Source organism: Prionailurus viverrinus, chromosome B2, assembly GCF_022837055.1.
Source record: "Prionailurus viverrinus isolate Anna chromosome B2, UM_Priviv_1.0, whole genome shotgun sequence".
In the NCBI taxonomy this organism is placed as follows: Eukaryota; Metazoa; Chordata; class Mammalia; order Carnivora; family Felidae; genus Prionailurus; species Prionailurus viverrinus.
In genome coordinates this window covers 140,175,683-140,198,959 of record NC_062565.1, presented here as the reverse complement: position 1 = coordinate 140,198,959, position 23,277 = coordinate 140,175,683, and the positions used below count along the sequence as shown (strand labels likewise).

At 44.6% G+C, this 23,277-nt stretch overlaps 1 protein-coding gene across 5 annotated transcripts in view; it reads right to left on the bottom strand.

Moving 5' to 3' along the window:
* The window catches only part of TIAM2 (TIAM Rac1 associated GEF 2), a 223,259-nt gene that overhangs the window by 109,532 nt on the left and 90,450 nt on the right, over positions 1-23,277 (bottom strand). For 4 of the 5 annotated variants that reach the window (XM_047859600.1, XM_047859602.1, XM_047859603.1 and 1 more), the window contains one exon: positions 1,060-1,227. The gene's annotated coding sequence lies outside the window, so the exon portion shown is untranslated. Of the gene's footprint in view, positions 1-1,059; positions 1,228-15,769; positions 15,873-23,277 lie in introns of those variants that run through there. The other variant, XM_047859604.1, reaches the window with a different exon arrangement.

Sequence of the window (23,277 nt, the reverse complement as noted above, 5' to 3'; positions counted from 1 at the left end):
GGCTTCAGTGAGAAACAGGGCCATTATGACAGAATTTTCTTTAAAAAAAAAAAAAAAAAAAAAAAAGCCCCACACGTTCCAGAGTGACTAAGCGACGTTTCTGCTGTGTCTCCTACAACTCAGAAAAGCAGGGACACAAGTTGCTTACCGAACTGGTTTTCTACATGCCATGCAGGTTATCAGCCAAGTGGGTAATACTGCATGCCCACGTGCTAGTTAACTTTAAAACACGTAATTGGTTGTATGATGTTAATTCAGAAGCACAAAGATCAGCTTAAGGCGGAGACCCCCCTTGAGGCTCGGTGTTGGGAGGTTCTGAATAAAGGATTCTTGAAGGGGAAAATGAGGGAAAAGCACCTGTCACTCCAGTACACTGATTTGTCAGTGATCAGAGAGATTTTCATTCCATACAAAGTACCAGGAGAGCTAACGCCAGTTAGCTAGTATAAGAGATTATTGCTCAAAACCGCCAAGTTTGTAAGAACAGGAGTCCAGGTACCACACTCTGTTGGAGCTTGGGTCTATCACACAGAGTAGGAACAGGGAAAAAGGAGTCCCCAAAGAGGAGGCTGAGATGAAGAATGGGGGCGGCAGGGGGAGGGGGGAGGGGGAGAGAATAAAAGCTCTCATTTGGGGCAAAAAGACATTTTCATAAAGCTAATCTCTAGTGCTTCTCAAGTCTTTACGGGTCCTCACTTTAGAACATGATGAGAAAAAATAGTTTGAAGCTGACTTATCGGAAACCGTGCGACTCTTTTTAAAGCCCCACTTTTCTCAATGAGTCTGTTAAGCCAAACAGGCGAGTTGAAATCAGATCTCAATCTTCCCCCTTGGCGTTTCATTCTATCTAGTAGATCACTATTTGAGGCAAGCTGGAGGTCATGTTCTCAGGTCCCTTTCAAAATGAATTTAGTAGGTTTTTAATTGTAATGTTTTTCCGCCTAAGAATGTACAGCCACAAAACAAAAGTCAAATGAATTGACTTTTCTTTGGTGGGAGCTAAGCATACACATATCAAAACAAAAATGACCAGATCAAACAACTGAAGTCACTCATTACCTTAATCACAGTCTTGCAACTTGAGGTGAACCACAACTCATCTGAGCCAGCTGTACCTGAAGTCTAGTCTGTGCTCTGAGGGAGATTAATAGTCAGAAGGCTTCACGGGGTCCTGGGAACAAGGCAGCATGGTGAACAAGTATGGGAGGGGAGGTCCATGAAATGATCCTGAAAAACAGAAATACAAGGGAACCATTGAGCATTTTACACCAAGCTTCCAAAAAGGTAAAAACAAAGGTTTCGTATAAATTCTACCAAGAAACAACCAGTGTCCAGAATCACTGTCAAAATAACAGATGAAATGTCTATAAACCGCTTGATTCATCAGAGGTGCTGGAAGATGTAAAGGAAGCTAGAACTGCCCATCCACTCTTGTAAAGGCCATTAATTCAACACACAGTCTGCAGTCCAATGTGCGCCTTTGTTTCAGGGGAGGGCAGGTGAAGGCTCTAGCATGAGTCACGGCTCATCTGTCACCACCGTCAGGAAAACAACTTGCAGCTTCTGCACACGGACAGGACTGCAGGAGCATCATCCTGATATGAAAACAGTTCATTGTTCTCGATTTGACTCAGCAGTGAAAACAAAACCCACAACGCGGAATCACAGTAAAATAGTCCTTGGCCGCAACAACTTGTGTTACGGAGGTTGACCCCACGAAGGAGATTCAGAGTTGTTCTCCAGCATATGTTTGGGCCTCTCCGCACAAGAAGTAGGGGCAGGAGGCCCAACTCGGAGGGAAGGGGCAGGCTGGATGAGCTGCCATCTGGCAGTGCTCGCTCCCGGGACACAAAGCCTGAGTTTTCTCTGCAGACATAGACAGCAGAGCAGTGACGGTTTAATGGTGACTTCTTTCCCTTTCAAAAACGGAAATTATTTGTAATTGTGTTACGATACACATAGCAGAAAACTTACCGTCTTAACCACCATAAAGAGTACAGTTAGTGGTGCCAAGTACATTCACAGAGTTACGCATACAATCTCCAGAACTCTTCATGTCCTGAAACTAAAGCTCTGTGCCCATTATGCAACAATTCCCCACCTCCCTCTCCCGAGCCCCGGCACCTACCATTCTATCTCCTGTCTCCATGAATTTGATACCCTAGGTATCTCACGCAGGTACACTCACACAGCATCTGTCTTTTTGTGACGGGCTTATTTCACTTAGCATAATGACTTTAGGGTTCATCCGTGTTACAGCGTGTGTCAGAATTTCCTCCCTTTTTAAGGCCAAGTAATATTCTCTCATATGTATGGGCCACATTTCGTTTGTCTCCTTATCCGTCAGTGGACGCATCGATTGCTTTCCACCTGGTGGCCACTGTGAGCCATGCAGCTATAAACGTGGGGGGACAAACATCTCTCTCAGACCCTGCTTTCCCACAAGTGAAGCTGCTGGTTCATATGGTAATTCTATGTTTTATTTTTTGAGGAACCACCATCCCATTTTCCACAGTGGCTCCACCATTTTACATCCCCACCAACTGCGTACAGGATTCGCATTTCTCTGCGCTTCGACCAGCACTTGTTATTTCTCTGGCATTTTGATAGTGGCCATCGACAGGTACAAGATGAGACCATATCTGGTTTCACTGTGCCTTGTCTCCAATGGTTAGTGATGCTGACCATCCTTTTATTGGCACACAGCTGGTGTAACCCCTTCGGAGAGTTCAATAGTGACTTTTAAAATTAATGGAGCACTGGCCCTGGCCCCAAGTTTCTCCAATGAGACCAGAGACCCAAGTCTTCCTGAGGCCATACACACACATAGATTTTAAAACTGGGGGACAGGGGGATGCCAAAAAGATTTTTCACTTTGGGACTGGCAGGAGGATCCAAGAGCTCGTTTCAGGCCACCGGCTCAGGAATGTGGCCCCAAATGGCACCCGCTATGCTACCGACCACTTATCTTTTTAGTGGGCGGCTCTCACAAATATCTGAAAGAGGGAATAGCCCACTGGTCGGGATGCCACTGAAACATGGCCCCCGTGACCGCTGTGAGTCCGGAGCTAGATCACAAGAACCCCACCTTTGAAAAGCTCACAATAGGAGTTGTATTTCTTCAGCTCCGTCTTTTTTAATCGTAGGGAACTACAAGTGGCCAGCGTTGCTCCTGGCTGTCACCACTGGGACCTCTCCCACGAGCTGACTGCAGGGAGACTCTGTGCTTGTTTATTTTCCTCAAGACCAAGGCCCGGGGATGACCCCAAAGGTGAAAGGCTCCAGGGTCCCTCACCCACAGCCGGCCCAGCTTTGTCAGGCCCTTCTGATCTGAAGGTCACATGCCTGAAGACAGGCGCACACAGCCCTGGTGTCAAGCTCTCCAACATAATTGACACAAAACTGCCATTGAGAGGCTCCCTCTGTCAGCTGCTCAAGACACACAAAGGCCAGGCTTCAAAGTCACAGAATGGCCCCGGGATGGAAGCTTAGTCCCCAGCAACAGGTTACAACCTACATTCATCTTCCTGCTTTTGAAATTAAGCAGTTTCATTCTTATATCATGTTATATTTGAAACACAGAGCCCTGGACCCTGTCCCTTACAAAAAAGCTGTCCACCCAAGGCCTGCAACTTTGGGGCCCATACAGCATCCAAGAAGCGTTTGTTGAACTAAGTGAAAGCAACCTCACACACCAGAAGGCTGACTTGAGCACAAAGAGCAGGAATCATTCCCGACTGGGTCTGACCACAGGACTCACATAGATGCCCATGAGGAAACGTTGCAGTAATTAACACAGCACTGCCCAGAGAAAAGCAGAAGAGGGAGCAAAGAGGTGGAGAACAGTGTGCATTGTTACGTGTGGTAATGCCTACCAGCTGCTCAACATCTTCAGCCAATCCTGGCAAAAGAAAACCAGCCTCAAACTGGAACGAGAAGAATTATGCCATATTTATGAGGAATTTATTGACAGGAAGGGTAATCTCTGAGGGAAACGATTACCCCTGAGGAGTTTGGCAAATTGAACAGATACGTACTGGGCATGCTTCAGCTGTGGCTTTTGTCTGGAAAAAGGAGAATAAATAGGTCAAACGTTCAACACCCCTGACTCCTTTACTGAGGGAATTTTACGGTATTCAAGTTAAATACTTTGTTGTTGTTGTTGTTGATAGAAAGGGGGCTGAAAATACTCAAACAACAAATTTCCTGTGAACTTTTTTTTAAAAAAGAGACTAGTTCAAAGCTCCCAATATCTTTAAACAGAAAAAAATACATAGTAGGTATACTAATCTGCAATATGTATTAGAAATACTAACACGGAGTAACATGTATTAGGTATGCTAACCTACGATTTATATCATTAGGTATGCTAATGTGCATTGGGGCCCACAGCTGACTGATGGAGAATTTAAGGGAAGTCATTTAGCAAATATTGTGTGCTGTATAAACAAGTTTTTAATAATTCTCTTATTTATTGCAAAATAAAATCTTGCAATTTTTTTTTAAAATGGACAATCTCATGAACCTAAAAAACAACCACCTTGCCTTTTGCTCTCTGCATTCCCCAACCATATAAACCTGCTATGTTGCTTGTTGCTTTTTAAAAGCTGAAATCACAAATAAGAATGGATATTTTTGGTTCAACTTGTGATCAATTACCACCCCAGAAATGCCCAGCAATGTGAAGAAATTCACAAATACATCACTACAATACCAACAGCCACGGTGCCCTACCGAATTCCACAGCAAAACATCTTTCAGGGGAAATTCAAGATTTACCTTTTCTTTATTTGCCTTGAGCTTGGGCTTGAACTGATGTGTCAGATTCCCAAAGTCTCCATTTCCACGTAGTGTAGAGTTTACAGCAGAGGAAAGACTGCTTTGTCTCTGGCCTGAGCCAGCTGCTCAGAAGGAGCAACTAAAGAGGGTAAGAGCCAACCCCCCGGGGGCCGGATGGTTCTGTGGGGAGGACCGGGGCTGAATGGGGACAGCAAGCAGAACAGAGGCGTGGGGACCCCGCATAAAAAGCAGATTTATGGCTGGGCGAGGCAGTGAGGGAAGCTGATGTTCTACCACCATGAGACACCAACAAGGCTTCTCACATAATTCCAGAGAGATTTTCATACTGGAATAGGAGCCTCATCCTTGTCCAAGGGCAACATTCCAGATGGTGATAAGAACTAGGAAAAAAGATAAGAATAGGACTAACCATCATTAACCATAACAATATCCACTTGGTTTCCTTCATTGGGGGGAAGGGGGAGAGGAATTCAATCATTAAAAAGACAAACCTCAGCATCCGACTCTGGTTTGTGTCAGAGAACCTGGGTTTAAGGCCTGTTTCCGTCTCTTAAATAGCACAAGTCTTTGGGCAAATTACTTATACTTTGAGTCCAATTTCTCCACTTACAACTTGAGGATAAAAATATCTGACCTACCTACCTCACGGAGTGAGAACTGGGTGTGGAAATGTATGTGAAACCACCTAAAAAACTGAGAAATACAATACAAATATATAGCCCTCTTATTAATTGTGGGTTAGAAGTCTAAATTTGTGTACTATGACATCAGATCTTATGACAGTCTGTTGTTTCAGACAGTTTTAATTATGTTAATTATTACATATATATGTAATATGTGTCATATATATATATATAAATTTGGAATCTTCCAAATTCTGTTAGCACTTTCCTGATTTTTATCAATTCCCCAAATTATAACAGCATATAAAACTACCTAATTTGTCAGAGGTCTGTCAAATGTCAACAGAAACAATGACAGCCATATACTTATGTTATTGGACAGTCATGATAGAAAATTGTGCTCATTGAACAACTGGTATTACCTGAGAGCAGTCACTCTCAACACCACGTGAATTTTGGCACTGAGGGGACATGTGATAATATCTGGAGATATTTCCAATCAAACCAACTAGAGTCCTAGCACCTGGTAAGTAAAATTCAGGGATCCTGCTAAACTTCCTACAATCCACAGGATGATCCCCACGACAAATAATTACCTGTCCCGATACGTATGTCAGGTTGAGGCTGAGAACCTGTGCCCTCAAGGTTTACTGCCTGTCTTACTAAAACTACTAAAATACAAGACGATACCTAAAAATCTGAAACATGCATTCATCTCTCTCGGATCCAAACTTACTAAATAAATGCTGTAGATAATTGCCCCAAAACCTGCTTCTCTCATTCCGCATCAGCGAACTACACTCAGAACTTGAGAACTGAAGGCCATGACTCAAAGGAGCTCATTGCTAACCACAAGACTTGAACCCAATTTGTAAAGGAGGCAGGCAAAAGGAACATCTGGTCTCCCTGGGAATGGTGCTCTGGAAGAGTAATCCTTACAAATAAAGTGGGCAGAAAGCAAGCTGCTGCTAAGGTCTCAAAAGCTGATCATCCATTGTGGAGCCCCATGGGTTCTATTTCAATTCGGCAGGACCCCTTCCAACCGCGTATTAACAGATGAATGGATAAACCAGCGTGCACCTCCGAGGATGAGCATGGCTGGTACAGGGGTGGGGGTGTGGATAATCAATTCCACGGAAACAACAGCCTGGCCTTTGCACAGTTCATCACCTAAGGAAGCCAATTTATCACAAGGAGGGTCCAGGCACTCACACCTGTTTTGTAACAAGTTCTAGTATCTGCAGCATTGCTTTAGAAATGTCTGTTCAACTATGAGTCATGACATTCATTTAATGACTCAATTACCAGTATTTTTAAAAGAACAGAATAGAAACAGAGTGGAGATGATAAAATAGGACAGAAAATGGAAGAGTGCATCCCAGTAAGGGTTAAAACTGTCTTATGAAACTAAATTCCCATGTGTCTCCACGTGTCTGCCTGTATACTGAGTTGTGAAGTACAATCATAGCTTCTTCGTGACCAAAAAAAAAAAAACAGTGTTGAAAACAATGACTTATAAAACCACAGCTTCCATCAGAATGGCGCATCCCATTTTAACGAGACCCAAGGACAAACCAAGTCGAGAGAGTCTCAAAACACTTGCTCAATCACTACCCAGGCAAACACCTGAGCTAAAGACAGGAAGACCCAGATGAGGAATAGCCTCTGTCAGCAATTCTGGGCCCCACAAGTTGCGCACGTGGTCCTCACCTACTTCCTTCTACAACTTAAGAGAAACTTCCACTGCATGTGCAAAGTCTTCCTAGGAAGGTTAAAAATTACTTCCCCACCCCCCCCAAAAAGTTAACTGAAGACCTGAGTCTTGAAGAATGAGTGGGATTCTGTTAGATGAAGACAGAAAAGAAGGGCCTTCCAAGGAGAAGAAAACCACATGTTTCTAAGACACGGCCACTCTGTGGCCACAAGCTGAGTCCCTAAGCTACTGAATAAGGAAGTGAACTAAGTGGAGAAAGACCCCAGCTTGTACGGGGAAAGGTGACAAAGCAGCAGGGCCTGATCACAGGTGTCAGGGACAAAGTTCAGAGAGATGGGAGCTGGGAGCGGAGGGGAGGCTGGGGAGATGTTGACTGTCGTTAGCCCATCACCCCTCCCCATCCCCCAACTGTCCCAGAAGCACCGTAGTGTGAGCCATCTCCTAGGGACACTTGGGGAAACTGTCTGGAGAAGGAGCCCACAGGTCACACCCCAAAGACAGCATGGGGACAGCACTGGCACAGGAGGTAAATGTTCTTAGTGTTGGCAGAAACTCGGGAGCTGAAGTGACAAAGAGTTCTACTCATGGCTCATCAGGAGTTTGGAGACCCTCCTGCAGATCCCACCCCCTCCTGGGCACTATGAGGGAGACAAAAGAGACATATGGTCTGATCCCATCCCCAAAAGGGTTTATCAGCTTGTGCGGGGAGGGGCTAATTACCAATGTGAACCATGTGTAGAATCAATAAGCGAGTGTATGACAACTTTAACAGCATGGAGTTTATGGGGGGGGGGAACCAACATTCCCACAAATATTACTGGTATGTTGTTGGAATGTCGGGGAGTTGAGAGGCCCAGCTCCATCTGAGCCATCACAGAAACTGAAAATATTTCGGGGGGGGGGGGGGCGGTGACAGGGGGAAGGGGAATTAATCACCTCTTCAAGCAAAATTACAGAATAGTTTAGAATAATCCTGGTGAATATAAAGTTGTTTTATTTTTCTTTTAGAAATTATCAAACTGCCTTTCATATACTTTTATAAATGTTCTTTCTAGTGTGTGTGTGTGTGTGTGTGTGTGTGTTTAATATATCAAATGTTCAGTCCCAACCTTCTTTTCCTCCAAAGTCTGCTTCAAATCTCATCCAAAGTTTGGCCAACATCCTTGTCCCTACAGACCGTGAGCAGTGCGTTTGTTGACTGCCAAAGATTCACCGGGTTCAAAATGTGCTGGCCTGACTTTTAAGTAACCTCTCACCTTCAACTTTGATGAACATGAACCCTTCCACAAAAAAGGGGAGTTCAGGCATGGGTCAGTACTTCTCAAGCTTCGTACTCAAACAGAAGACCTTGTACAGGAACCCGGGCTGTAACCACATGGCTTCTCACTGACTCGGAGACCTGCACGGACGGCATGTGCCTCAGTAAATCAGAAGCAGGCATCATGCTCCTGAACCTCAATCACATTCTGTGACCAAAATATACCATGGTAATTGTACTGAGTGATTCTTGGCAAAATATTTCTTCATTATACACTGTTCCATTTAAGTTACAAAACGAACAGGCTTCAACCACACATTTTTTCCCTCATTTAAGTAGGTGTTTTCCTCGCCCTCATAAATGTGTAACTCCTACTTCAGCTCAGCTTGCTGCCTGATTTGAGAGCTCATTTCTCTAAGGCTTGAGGCTACAATAGAAGTTGTTCTGGGGCCCGCAATTAACCAATTATTGCTGAACTTTTCCTTAAATTCTATGATTATTCACAACAAACCTAGTAAGATGTTAGCTGGCAAATTTACGGAAACCTTCAGGAAAAAAATATGAATAGCGTTAGTAGGTATAAATTTTATAATTTATACAAATTTACAATTTTTTTGTTATCTAAAGTAGATGGGCACACAGAGGGAGAGGGAGGGCCTAATGTGCCCTGAGCCGCTGTGTGCCAAGGCTGACTGGGGCACAAGAACCCCCAGAGTTTGCAGGATCATCCCTATCTTACAGCTTCCAGGGATTAAACAATTTCACCAAGATCACTAAGGGGCCAAAGGCAGGAGTCCAACCTGGATTTTTTTTCACCATCTTTTTTTTTTTCTTTTTTTTTAGCATTACATCAAAATTATTTTAAATGTCTCTTTTCAATCTGAAATTATCCTTTTTTTTTTTTAAGTACAACTTCACGTTCAGACTTTTCTTCTAGAAAAATAGCTGTGATCCATGTACCTTTCATAAAGAAAGCACTGAAAAAGTCTTTCTCTGGAGGTATCCTTTTTCCAGGCAGGAAAGGCTTGCACAGTTGGGAGTGAAGACAGGAGAAGGAAATGAAAAACTCAACTTTTAAGCTAACTAAGGAGCTGTAAGGTTAGAATGTAATCATTCTATTCCACTTTACAAAGAACATCACACAAAGGAAAAATCTGGGGGCGCCTGGGTGGCGCAGTCGGTTAAGCGTCCGACTTCAGCCAGGTCACGATCTCGCGGTCCGTGAGTTCGAGCCCCGCGTCGGGCTCTGGGCTGATGGCTCAGAGCCTGGAGCCTGTTTCGGATTCTGTGACTCCCTCTCTCTCTGCCCCTCCCCCGTTCATGCTCTGTCTCTCTCTGTCCCAAAAATAAATAAATGTTGAAAAAAAAAAGGAAAAATCTGTTTTCTTGGTGGCGTAAACGTCACAATCATTAGCCTAAATATCCACTGGAATTTAGAATATACGTCCCCAAGGCTGTGGGGATGGGACATATTGACCAAGACCAGGAGGTGGGGGGTGGAGGGAAGGGCAATCCAGAAACAGAACAACCAAATAGCATCTTCCTGAAGCTGCAACTTCATCTAACGCTAAGCAATTTAATAATTGCTTTAATAAAGACATAGATCATGAAGTAAAATATAAAATTTACATTTCTAAGGTAAAATACAGGAGTCCAACAGTATTTAGCATTTGCATTAAAGAGCTGTAGCTACTACATCCGGCATCCTAGGGAAGATACACTTTCACTGATTAACCCAGTACGTGTTTACTGAGTAAATATTGTGTTGGACACGGTTACAGGCCTTGAGGATACAACAATAGAACCCCATCCCCCCCCCAAAAAAAAATTCCTGCTTTCACGGAGATTTAATTATGGGGGGAGGGATGAACAGCAAACAAGGAAAGCAAATTGCTATAAGGTGACAAGTATTTTAGCCAAAAAAAAAAAAAAAAGAAGAAGGGCGTGGTAGGCTGTGTGGGGGAGGGGTGCTGTAATTTTAGAAAGGGGAGAAGAGGAAGGCCTCACCGAGTGGTGACATTTACCCAGACTAGCAGAAGACAGACGACATGGCTTCTGGGAAAAAGGCACTCGAGGCAGAGGAGAGAAAGTGCAAATGCCCCGAGAGGTGGAACAGGCAGGCCAGTGTGGCTGGTACAGAAGGGGTCAAAGAAGGGACAAGGAGCCAGACTGAAGCCCAAAGGGACATTTTAAGGCCACTGGCTTTCGCGTTGAGATTGAAAGTCATGATTAGAGGGTGGTGACTCCAGAAGGCTCATCATGGGCCACATTTCAAGAGGACCACTGTGGCTGCCCTGTGTTGGGCTGTCTGCAGCCAAGTGGAGGCTGGGGGTGGGGGGCGATCAGGCTGCTAGAGGGATCCGGGGGACAGAGGACGCGCGCTGGACTTGGGGGGAGTGATGAGGACTGGCCTGAGTCTGGATACAGTTGGAAGGGCCAAGAGGATTCCCACATGGATGGGCATGAGGGGCAACAGGTCAAGAAGGCCGCAGTGACTTTCATTCTGGAAGAATGGAGAAGGCACAGTAGAAGAGGTTTAGGAGAAGACAAAATACTGGGTTTGAGATGTCTGTTGGACGTTAAAGTGGCAATGTCGAGTTGACAGCTGGGGGGAGATGCCGGCATTCAGGGGAAAGGTGGGCTTGAGGTACAAACGTGCTACTCATCCTTATGAAGATGGTATTTAAAACATAAAATGGATGAGCTCTCCAAGGAAGTAAACAAAATGAAGAGAAGAGGCCCTGGGCACTCCCAAATGAGGAGGTCAAGCAAATAAGGAGAAGCACACAAAAGAAACAGAAGGAGTAGCCAGTGAATCACATTAAGAGGAAACCAAGAAAACATGTTGCCCTTAAAGCCAATCAAAAAAATGTATTTCGGGGGCACCTGGGTGGCTCAGTTGGTTCAGCGTCTCACTCTGGGTCAGGTCATGATCTCCCAGTTCCCAAGTACAAGCCCTGCACTGGGCTCTGTGCTGACAGCATGCAGCCTGCTTGGATCCTCTGCCCCCCTCTCCCTCTCCCCCCCCCCCCCACCTCCCTCCCCCCACTCAAAAATAAACACTTAAAAAAAAAGTCTATTTCAGGGAGGAGACTGTGAAGTTGCCGAAGGTTTCCGACAGCCCAAATAACGAGGATCGATAGATAAAAGAGCACTGAACTTAACAACATGGAAGTTTATCCATGAACTTGACCAGAGCGGAGTGGAGCAGGGGCGGCGATAGCTGGGTTGGAGTGAGTTTGAGGATGAGGTCAATGAAACTGAAGATGGCAAACAGAAACCGCCTGCTCTGGTTTGACTATAAAGGGCAACAGAGGAACAAACAGTAGCTAGAAGGATAGAGGAATCCCCAAACGAGGGGTGGTCCCTGGGGTGTGTCCATCTGTCTGTCTGTCTTCAGGAGAAATTGCAGCATTGAATGGGAACTGTGCTGTGTGACAGAGAGAGGGGCAAATGCTCAAATGTTGTCCTTAAGTAGCCAAAGCAGAACTCTCATGCACAAGAGGAGGACTTGGCCCAAGAGCAACCACCCTGGACTATTAGAGAAACTGGAGAAAAACCCTTCGAGAACAATATATGGTTATACAGCAGGGCATTAACTCCAGCACAGAACTCTTTGGGAGACTACTTATCACTGTGTCTTCTTATAATTTCCACTTTTCCCCTATAAGTCATGTTGTGTGTGCGTGGCGGAGGTGGGGGGGAATAAAGGTAAGTGAAGGTCTCTGCTAGGTACCACTTATTTCTAGGGTGTTCTGTTGTGGTTTTGTATGTACCTTGTCTGGCTGTTTTTGATTCATCTGTGATCATCCTATCAATTTTCAATGGAATACATATGCGTGTTACACATACCTATACATGTGTGAGCGCACGTGTATCCCGTGACTTTATGTACACTTTTCGTGAAGCTCTCTACTCCTTATTAACCTTTACTACCATGCGTTTTCCTGGTTTATGATTGTCTGTGTATAATGCTTCCTTTCACTGGTCACTCCGCCTTCCAGGAATGGCTACAGACGACATGAAAATACTTTCATTCTCTCCACCCAGAATTCCTTTTCATTGGCTTTCATCATACGAACTTTCAGCTTTTGTCGTTCCCAACCCATAGACTCTGCAACTCTTGAGCCCGTCCACACATCTCCATTTTAGAAGCCCTGCCCTAACAATTCTGCCACCATAGAGATGTGTCGTGGTCAAGTACAAAAACAGGATAAGGATTATTTTCACTTTCCAGTGTTGTCCTAAAGATAGCCAGGATTTTTAAACCTTTATTTAAGTCTTAGGAACGCCCTGGACCAACTTCTTCCTGGCGTTATCTGTAGCACCTACCACATCCCTTTCCTACAGTGAAATGATAACTCAGTCTATCACTGTATAAGTGTTTATTTTTCCAAAAGCGCCTTGCATTCATTACCTTGGCACTTAAGTAAAACCCATCTGCTGTTTTTCTGTTCCCTTCCATGCCTCCCTCTCGTAAGTTACAGAACTAACAAATCCTAGACAGTCTTCTATCGGGATAGGATGGCGGGGGGCAGGGTGGGGGGAACCGCTTCACCTAAGGCTAAACCAGGAAGATTGCCAGATGAAGTCTTATCAGAGCTGTGTTGTCAGCAGAGGTTAGGGCAGCACACGTACACCTAAAATTCTCTCTGGTAATAAGTCAGTGCGAATGATGGCCACCAAATGAGTATACGACTTTGAATTTCACCAAGATACAAGAAAGACAAGTCTTTGTCTGGTCTCCGACCAGAGCTTTGACAAGTAGGTAAGCAAATGAAAGAAAGGATGGAAGGAGGGAGGGTAACAGATGCGTGTAAGAGGTGTGTGTGTAAGCAAATATACATACACCTACAAGCATATGTATACACATATACGCCTCTATCATTTACAAAGATAGGACGGCACATACCAAATTATTTCCAATGAAAGAAACAGGTGGTATAAGGAAGGGACTAACAGGATACGTGGCATCGCATCCCAGCTCAGCAATTAACCATCGCAGTGACTTTGGACAAGCCACGTCAGTTCCGTGGCTTCCCAGCTTTCCCACTTGAAAATCCTCTAAGGTCCCTTCTCAACCTGACAACTCTCTGAGCTATAAATAGCTGACAGTAGTATATGATATATTCCTGGGATACTGACATTACAGCTCTTACCATTTGTAAGCCTGTTTTAGGTAGGGCTGAGTAATAAAGACCCTCACCCTGCCATTATCAGAATTCAAACTATCACAAACGCGATGTTTAGCACGTGTGTGCGTCAACAGTCTGAAAGTCAGGATTGTTGCATTACTCCTACATTTCCCTGCTTTAAAATTTTGTTGCTATTACTTTTCAAATCCACACCTTTTTTTTTTTTTTTTTGATCCCTCCTAATAAAGCCATCTTTATCTTGGCCCTTACCTTCAGGTACGACACTTAATGTCAAATAAAAAATGCAGGTTAACGCTTCAATTTTTTTCTTTTAATGTCCAAAAAGATCTTTTTCTGAATGAGCCATGAACACCATTGTTTTTAAGTCTCACAGCGGAGTTGAGGGGTCTCACTCACCCAGTTTATCATCTCCACACAAATGAATCTTTCAAAGTGGGCCAAACCCAGAGGTGCACACAGGCATGGAAAAGCGTCCCACCCGAAATGGAAGGAGCCCATGCTTCTTCTCAGCCTTCCCTCCCGCCGTTCCTCCCACATCCTTCTGACATCTGTGGTAAGAAGTGGTTACAGCGACCCTGCACTGACTTTATATCTCTGAAAGAGGGAATGTGTCTCTTCGCAAACACAATTAGAGACCACCAAGACAGAAATATCTACTTTACTTAGGGGTTAAATGAGGGACCGCTTGGGAAGGATCGTCTCTTGGCAAGGGACCTAGCCCTTATCTTCCGCTTCTAGGCATCCCTGAGCAGGCCCGGCCTGAGGAGAGGGCTTTGCAGCTCACTCCCTCTGCACTGAGACACTGAAGGAAGACTGTCATCTGCTTGCATTCAAAACCCTATTTACTGTCTGGCTAGTTTGGATCGGAGGCATGGGGGGGGGGGGGGGGGCTCCAGGAGACTTCAGTTTCTGTCTACAAGCTCCGGTGAAAATCAAAGCAGTTGACAAATGTTCATCTGACTAGAGGAGAAGACGGTGCTCCGTCCCGGTTCTAAATGTTTGCCGGCTCTGCCAGGGCAGCACTTGCCGGATCCGAAGGAAAAGTAAGAAATGTTACCAATGTTTCTATGAACTCGAACCTACCTGAACTGTACTCGCCACGGCCCCATCCCTAAAAGACATTTCAGCCAAGGAACTAAAGGAATGGACGACGAACGATATATCCACAGGGAAGAAACACACTGAAGACGCACACTGCCTATCCTAAAATAACTCATAGCCCCGTTATACTGAAAGTAAGCAAAAACTCTGGAATCCCTAAGTGTGACAGAGGGCCACGGTGAAATACTTCAACGTGTTAAGAAAAACCCCAGCGGCTGTTCAGCAATACCCTTACTTTCCAGAAATTCTATAAATAATCTTCCAAGTTACAATGACTTCAAAAAAGCTTCCTATTTCTGTCTCTCCACCTACCAATTTTCTGAGAATTACATGCTTGGCCAAATTAATGTAAAGCTGAGAAAGTACTATGCCAAGCCAGGGTTCCTCAATCCCCGCTGATAAGCTCGGGATTCAGACAGACACTTAATGAATGGACAGCTTCTGAGGGATTGGAACACGGATCAATCATCCCACCTGAACTAGGTACCGCCCCCCCCACCCCCCCAACACACACACGCACATGGATTGCACAGGATTTCATTCCTTTTTTCACAAAGTTCAAGACAAAAGGACAAACATCAATAAACAGTGAACACCAAATTACAAGTTTGAAAAGGAACTCTTAAACCAAGTAGCTCACTCGGCTCAAAACTAAGGCCTGATGAAGTTATATAATAACCAGAAAACTACAAAATACAATCCCTGAGACAGTTTCATTTCCCTTTGTGCCCTAAAAGAATTAACTGGTAAAAAAAAAGATAACAGTCATTAATGCTTTTACCATAACCACACTGAGAAATGATACTTTTTTGAAATATCAGGAAAAATAAATCCATACAATATATACTATTAGCTTTTGGAGAATTAATTAGCAAAATGGGGTAGGTAACTATCATAAACCCCCAGTAGGCGTCAGAAAGCATATACATACTCAAATTTGAGAGTAATACGGTCTTAGAGCAGCCTAAGTACAATATAACGTCAAACAAAGAAAAAGGGTCAGCGCACAATGAAATATTCCCAAAAGGACTGCTTCGAGAAACATTTGTATCTCACATATAAAAGTAAGTCTCAACTCCAGAAGGGGGGGGGGGGGAATAAACATTTATAACCTTACCTTTGCCAAAACTCTGGATGTAGCCAGGGTTTCTCAGGCTCTTTCAATTAGTAGAAAAAGTTTCACAAAGTCAGGGTTGATGCACAAATCCACAAACTCTCTCTGCGTTCTGCCCATGGCAAAGCAGGAAACAGCGTTGAACACTTCAAAATGCTCGGCCGTTAAGAGCTAAAAACGGATCCTGTGCAATGCTGGATGTATTTTTGTCTGCGAGCTACACACCCTCATCATGTTCAATTTTTTCCATTGGTGGAGGAGTATGATGCAGACTTAACCAGAAAGTGGTTTTCCACGGGCCGCCTGAAGTGATTAGCCGGGACAGCCAGCCATCATGCCGGGGAGCCGCCAGGCTCACCCATGACTGGGCTGCTGTTGGACCCACATTCCAGAATTACCACCAAAGTTCCATAGGAGCGAGGCCCCGGAGTGCGCTGAATAAAGGTTTACTCACTTGAAGGGAGGCTCGCTGCTTTTTTAAGCCTTTCCGCAGTGAGAATACACACCTACCGTCCTTGTGTTTAGAGCGGTAGGAAACATTCTATCTCCCAAGCCACAGCTGGAATGTTACGGTCATAAAAGCCCTGCTTCAAGAGCAGCCTTCAGAATAATTTTGCAATTTGCAAAATATCGGGTATACACTGTGTGCCAGAGTTATTTCATTTAAAAAAAAATTTTTTTTAATGTTTATTTATTTTTGAGACAGAGAGAGACAGGGCATGAACGAGGGAGGGTCAGAGAGAGAGGGAGACACAGAGTCTGAAACAGGCTCCAGGCTCTGAGCTGTCAGCACAGAGCCCGACGCAGGGCTCGAACTCACAGACTGTGAGATCATGACCTGAGCCGAAGCCGGATGGTCAACAGACTGAGCCACCCAGGCGCCCCCAGAGTTATTTCATTTTTAAGGTAGCTGAGCTCCAGTGCCCTGCCCTGGAAGTACTCCTTATCCCAAAAGGTCACTATTTGATGAAAGATAAGCAATAACCTGACTTTCAAAAAAAGCGACACACCAGACGTTCACGTGTTTTCAAGTCTTGCTGTATCTTTTGATGAAAAAAAGATTCGGTTTATATTTCGGTTTAAAGTATACCCAAAAGGTAGAGCAACATTTTCAGAGATTATTTTACGTTCATTATTGGCAAAGGCGTGCTGAAAGGGAGAACAGGATTACATCTGGGTACTTTCAAATTTTTGAAATTACATTCTATAGAAAACAGTTTAAGCCAAAGTTTTCAAGTTCTCCTGGACAAACATGTGACAAACAGCTTTTTGAGGTAATATTTTCATTATTTTTTAAACTGTGAATGGGGCGCCTGGGTGGCTCAGTTGGTTAAGTGTCTGACTTCGGCTCAGGTCATGATCTTGTGGTCCGTGACTTCGAGCCCCGCATCAGGCTGTGTGCTAACAGCTCAGAGCCTGGAGCCTGCCTCAGATTCTGTGTCTCCCTCTCTCTGCCCCTCCCTACCCGCGCCCCCCCCCCCACCCCGCATCTCTCAAAATAAATAAATGTTAAAAAAATAAATAAAATGTGAATGGATCAGTGGGGCACCTGGGTGGCTCAGTCAGTTAAGAGTCCAGCTCTTGATTTGGGCTCAGGTCATGATCTCACGGGCTGTGAGTTCGAGCCCCGCATCAGGCTCTGTGCTGACAGCTGAGCCCCAGCTTGGGATTCTGTCTCCCTCTTTCTCTGCCCCTCCCCCACTTGTGCTCCTTTGCGCTCTCTCTCAAATGAAATAAAAATAAAGTTTAAAATGTGAATGGATCTATGTATGAAACTGACAAGATTCTTGCTTCACATTCAAGACCAGATTGTACTACAGACATACAAGCTTTTGATTCCCTATCTTGCGTGAAAAATAAATTACATATGCGTACACACATCTACACGTAAGAGTACATGGACACACAATTTTTTTCCCATACAGGTTCCGTGTAGTTAATACACGCTTGAGGGGCGCCTGGGTGGCTCAGTCGGTTGAGCGTCCGACTTCAGCTCAGGTCATGATCTCACAGCTCGTGAGTTCGAGCCCCGCGTCGGGCTCTGTCCTGACAGCTCAGAGCCTGGAGCCTGCTTCTGCTTCTGTGTCTCCCTCTCTCTCTGCCCCTAACCCACTCGCATTCTGTCTCTGTCAAAAATAAATAACCATTAAAAAAAAAAATACATGCTTGAAGGTACACTTTCTAATCTTAATTAGCAAATAATAAGAACCATTATATAAGGTCACCTGTCCAATAGTTACAAAAACCAATCTAACCTCCACAAAACTCTGCTAGTGAACACAGAACCAAAGACTGTTTAGTGCGGGCATGGCACACCTGAAAGCCGCCTGCGCCCAATCCCTCACTTTACGGACAAGAAATGGAGGCCTTGAGTGACTTTCCAAGGTCCCAGAGCTGGCCAGCAGCAGGCAGCAGAGCCAGGACATCCCAGTCGAGTAACCACAACCTCCAGGACTGAAGTCAGAAAAGTCACCACGGAAGCCAAGTCACATAACAGAAAACATGGGAATTCCCAAAATGTTAAGTTGACGTGTGTGAGTGCGTGCATGCGCACGTGCTGAAAAATAGCGTGGGTCGGGCCCCTGGCTGGCTAAGTCGGTAAAGCATGCAACTCTGAATCCCAGGATCGTGAGTTCGAGCCCCACGCTGGGCATGGAGCCCACTATAAAAAAAAAAAAAAACAGCAAAAAAACAAAAAACGCCCTGGGTAAACCCAGAAGAAGAAAGAATGCAAGTCATGGAACAGCATTGTTTCTGTTGCTAAAATAAAAGGAAAATGAAGTATCATCGGCTAGCGTAAAAGAAACAGTCTCTTGAGAGGGAAGAAGGAAGTGTAAGACCACGTGCTTCTCAATGTGAAAAATGTATCAGAAAGACAACCAACTGTGTCGAAATACTTGCACGCCTGTCTTGCAAGACCTGCCTCTAGATTTTAAGCCAATTCTGACCTTTTCGAACACGTTATATGCAGGTCTGTTTATGCCAGAATTGCCTGTAGGAATGAATGATCTCCAACATTCCCCAGGCCTTTCCCATGGATTTGCATTGTCTGGTTCCCTTTTTTAATCACCAGGTAACTTTAGTTCTATGGATGTACAATGTCACTCGGGGGTTAAAGAGTTTAAAGTTTGCCCAACTACAATAAAATACTCTCAGCTTAGTACTCTGCCCTAAAATGATGAAAGCCAGCACATCTCCAAATCATAAAAGCAGACTTTACCTTTCTAATGCTTCGTCCTGAGACAACAACATAACGGGACCTATGTGTTAACAAGCATCTAAGGTTAAATTCCTTGGCAAAGAGCTCCAAGAATTACATATATTACTACTTAAAGAGGTATTCTGTCCTCGAACATACAACGCAAAAGGACACATAGGAAAGTAATATAGCAAAATGTTAATAATTACAGAATTCAAGCGGTGGTAATGTTCACTCTACAATTCTTTCAACTTCCTATATGTTTGCAAATTCTCCTAATAAAAAGTTGGGGGGAAATGACAGATGGACACACACAAAGTCAAATTCACACGAACAGAAAAGTGGCTGCCGGGGGGTGGGGGGTAGGGTGGGGAGGAGGAGGGGTTGGTAAAAACTGTTGTTACAGATGAGTAATCTCTGAGGATCCAACGTGAAACGTGGTGGCCACAGTTGCTAACACTATACCGTGTAACTGAAATTTGCTGATAGAGTAGAACTTAAATGTTCTCTCTCTGACACACACACAGGATAAACAGTGAAGTGACAGGTGTTCTTTTTTTCTTATTTTTTTTTTTTGTGTGTGTGTGGTTTTATTTATTCTTCGAGAGGGCGATAGCAAGCAGGGGAGGGGCAGAGAGAAAAGGAGACAGAAACCCAAGCAGGCTCTGTGCTGTCAGCGTGGAGCCCCACGTGGGGCTCTGACTCACAAGCCGTGAGACTGAGTCGGATGTTCAACCGACTGAGCCACCCAGGGCTCCCCCTTTTTTTTTTTTTTGAGAGAGAGAGAGAGAGAGAGAGAGAGAGAGAGAGAGAGCGCGCGAGCAGGGGAGGGGCGGTATACGGTCTTCGTTAACTGGACGGGGAGATTCCTTTCCCCAGTGCACGCATACATCACACCAAATCACCACAATGTACACTAACTACCCTTCCATTTTATATGTCAACTACACCTCCAAAAGGTGACATTTTTAAGACTATCACATCTTTGGGGCGCCTGGGTGGTTCAGGTGGTTAAGCGTCCGACTTCGGCTCAGGTCATGATCTCGCGGTTCGTGGGTTTGAGGCCCGCGTCGGGCTCTGTGCTGACAGATCAGTCTGGAGCCTGCTCCGGATGCTGTGTCTCCCTCTCTCTCTCTGCCCCTCCCCTGCTTGCGCTCTCTCTCAAAAATAAACATTGTTTTAATTTAAAAAAAAAAAAGTACTCTTTATTAAGTGAAAATAAAGAGCAAAATCAAATTTTAACTTTTTTTAGAGTAAACTGGAGGTGCCCACAAAACCAACAGTCAATTTTAAGCTAATTCAAAATGCAATAGTAGCATGCTATGTATTGCTTTAGAGCCACAGCAAACCTAAAGTTCATAATACAAGCTTTTTCTAAGTGGTTCAAAGGGACCAAATACGCAAGACACATTTTAATGCAGTCAACTCTCATGAAAATAAGGAATAAATATTTATAAAGTCCAAGTGGCACCTTATATTACATAATAAGCAAGTCTCAAGAACTTAACCAAATGACCAGTTAATTACTTTTGGGAGATGTGAGCAAATGTGAAATAACAGAAAAACTAAGATTTAAAACAAATTCTTCATAATTTTTTCCTTTACATGGACTTTTTTCTATAAGTCATTATATCCAAATTAAATACACTTTGATAACTGACAATTATTGATAATGTATAAACCCCTAAAGTTTAAAATTAAATGGAATGCTTTATAATAAGAGGCATGATTTTTATATAAACGATAAAAATCCGTACAAAAAAATGCTACCAGGGTACCCGGGTAGCTCTGTAATTAAGCATCTGACTTCAGCTCAGGTCATGATTTCATGGTTCGTGGGTTCAAGCCCCACATCGGGCTCTGAGCTAACAGCTCAGAGCCTGGAGCCTGCTTCAGTTCAGATTCTGTGTCTCTTTCTCTCTCTGCCCCTCCCCACCCTGTGTTTTCTCTCCATGCCCCCCCCCGCCTCAAAAATAAATAAATAAACATGTTTTAAAAATCATGCTACCAAAAATAAAACCATACTCATTCATGAGCTTCCGCAAAGGTAACCTAAGAATTTTCAGTAGGAATAAACCATTTAGAAAACACACTGACAAATACTACACACTAGACACATCTGTTTATAACATTTTTGAAGGGTTCTATTGGAACATTTAAGAAAGTGTAAGGAATCTGCCCAGAATTCGATGTAGTCAATTAAAAAGTGTTCTATTCAGCCTCCCACACCATGGGCACGGTACTTCCTTTTTATGGACTAAAGTGAAATCGTTCACGCTGGAAGGTTCCTAATCAGTTTAATTCAGAGAGTAATTGGATCTGAGTTTTCTAAGAGACCACAGAGGTCATCCAGCAGGTCCTATCTTCCTTCTAATTTGAGAACCTCCTACAGTATCCTGACAGATGGGCCACCCTCTTCCACCCAAATACCCCGAGTGATGGCAAGTCCCAGCTCCATTAGGGAGCACATTCCACTGTCGAAACACCAACTGATGGATGACAACTCCTTCCAGGGACTTGAAACCAGTCATCCTCAAAATTCCACTAATTAAGTTAGTCTTTCTGTCCTTATCAACACACACCCTACGCCGCTCTCCCTCCCAACCGCCCTTACAAACAATAGAAGTCCAATGTCATGGCTCTTCCCTGTTCTCTCTCTCTCTTTTAGTTTATCTGCACGATGTTGCCAGAAGCACCCTTGAAAAATAGAATGGACGAACAAAAACCAGATTGTGTCTTTCACTAAAAATCAAATCCACACACACAGAAGAGAGTCCTAGGATTTCAGTCTGTGCCTCAGTGGGCTACGAGGGCAGTGCCCTTGGTAACCACCCCCCCAGAGTCAACGAGGTTACAGGCCCTCATCTGTTTGGTGCCACAAAGTCTGGGAAGCGTTGGGGGAGGGACCCACTAGGAAAGGCAGAATGGAACCTCGTTCCACAGCCCACACACATGTGCAAATTACACACTGCTCCCATTTCACCCAACCAGGAGTCCTGACGACCGATCGTGGGGAAGACGAGCAAGTTTGCTGCTGAAAAAAGACGAAATGGCCTAAAATAGAAGCCAAAGAGTTCTGTTTGAACACAGAGGGGAAATCTTACTGCCCCGCTCAGGAATCACACACACACACCTTCAGCGCCATTTAAAATGCATGCAATGATGGAGGCCAGAGGGCTATACTCCTAAGAAACAGAAGCCGTCTGTTTGCAAATTAGGTTTCTACGAGTATTCTTCAGCGCACACACAAAACATGTTCTGTTCTACCTTTCTGGCAACATGAGACTCTACAGAAACGTCTTTAGGTTTTCCACCACTAAAACAGAGGGAGATAGAACTTTTCCAGCTTTCTCCTAATTCTACTAGAAGAAAAACAACTTAAGTAAAGGAAAACTGGTAACTGGCACGCGGTATCGGGGAGACTGCACGGCGGGGTCACTACCGTAGCAAACGGGCCCACGCGTGCCCCTCCAACCGGGCAGCAGCCACCTCCCCAGCTGTCCATTGCCACCTGGGATGCACACCGCCGTGCTGCCCGGTGAAACCGCGTTTTAAAGGAACCCTGAACATGTTGCTTTTAGCTAAAATTTTCACTTTCTCCAGGTAGGCAACTGGGGCACCTGGTGGCTCAGTCAGTGGGGCGTTTGGCTCTTGATTTCAGTTTAGGTCGTGATCTTGCAGTTTGTGACATCGAGCCCAGCATCGAGGCTCTGCTCTGACACCACGGAGTTTGCCTGGGATTCTCCCTCCCTCTCTCTGCCCCTCCCCTGCTCTCTCTCCCAAAATTAATAGGTAAACATTTAAAATAATAGTAATAAAAAATAAAGGTAAGCAACTAACCTAAATATCCTTAAGACCCTTGTCAGAGACGCATTTTGCAGGCCCAACAAAGCTCACCCACAGCCCAGAAGCAGCCAGAAGCCCACCAGTTTGCAACCTCTGATTCATACGATAAACACAAACAGGAAGATTTTAAATCCTGAAAGATGTTTTAAAAGAAAGCAACCAGCAGTCCCAACTCTCTGACTTCAGAAAGCTAAATCCTGGGTCTCCAGAGACGTATGGCTCCCTACAACCAACCGGCCCAGATGACCAGATGTACACGCAGGATTCTGGACGGGGCCATTTGTACCGAAGAGGCGTTGGAACGGGACATACAGGCCTTAGCAGCCCCCTTCCTGGGGAGCGAGGAATCCTTTCTCCAGGAATCTTGATCTGCAGTCCAGCAGCCTCTGGACCCATATCTGCCCTGGGAAGTTCACTACTGCACAGGCCGCCCCGCCCATTTTCTCCCAGCTCCTAAGTTTCCTTC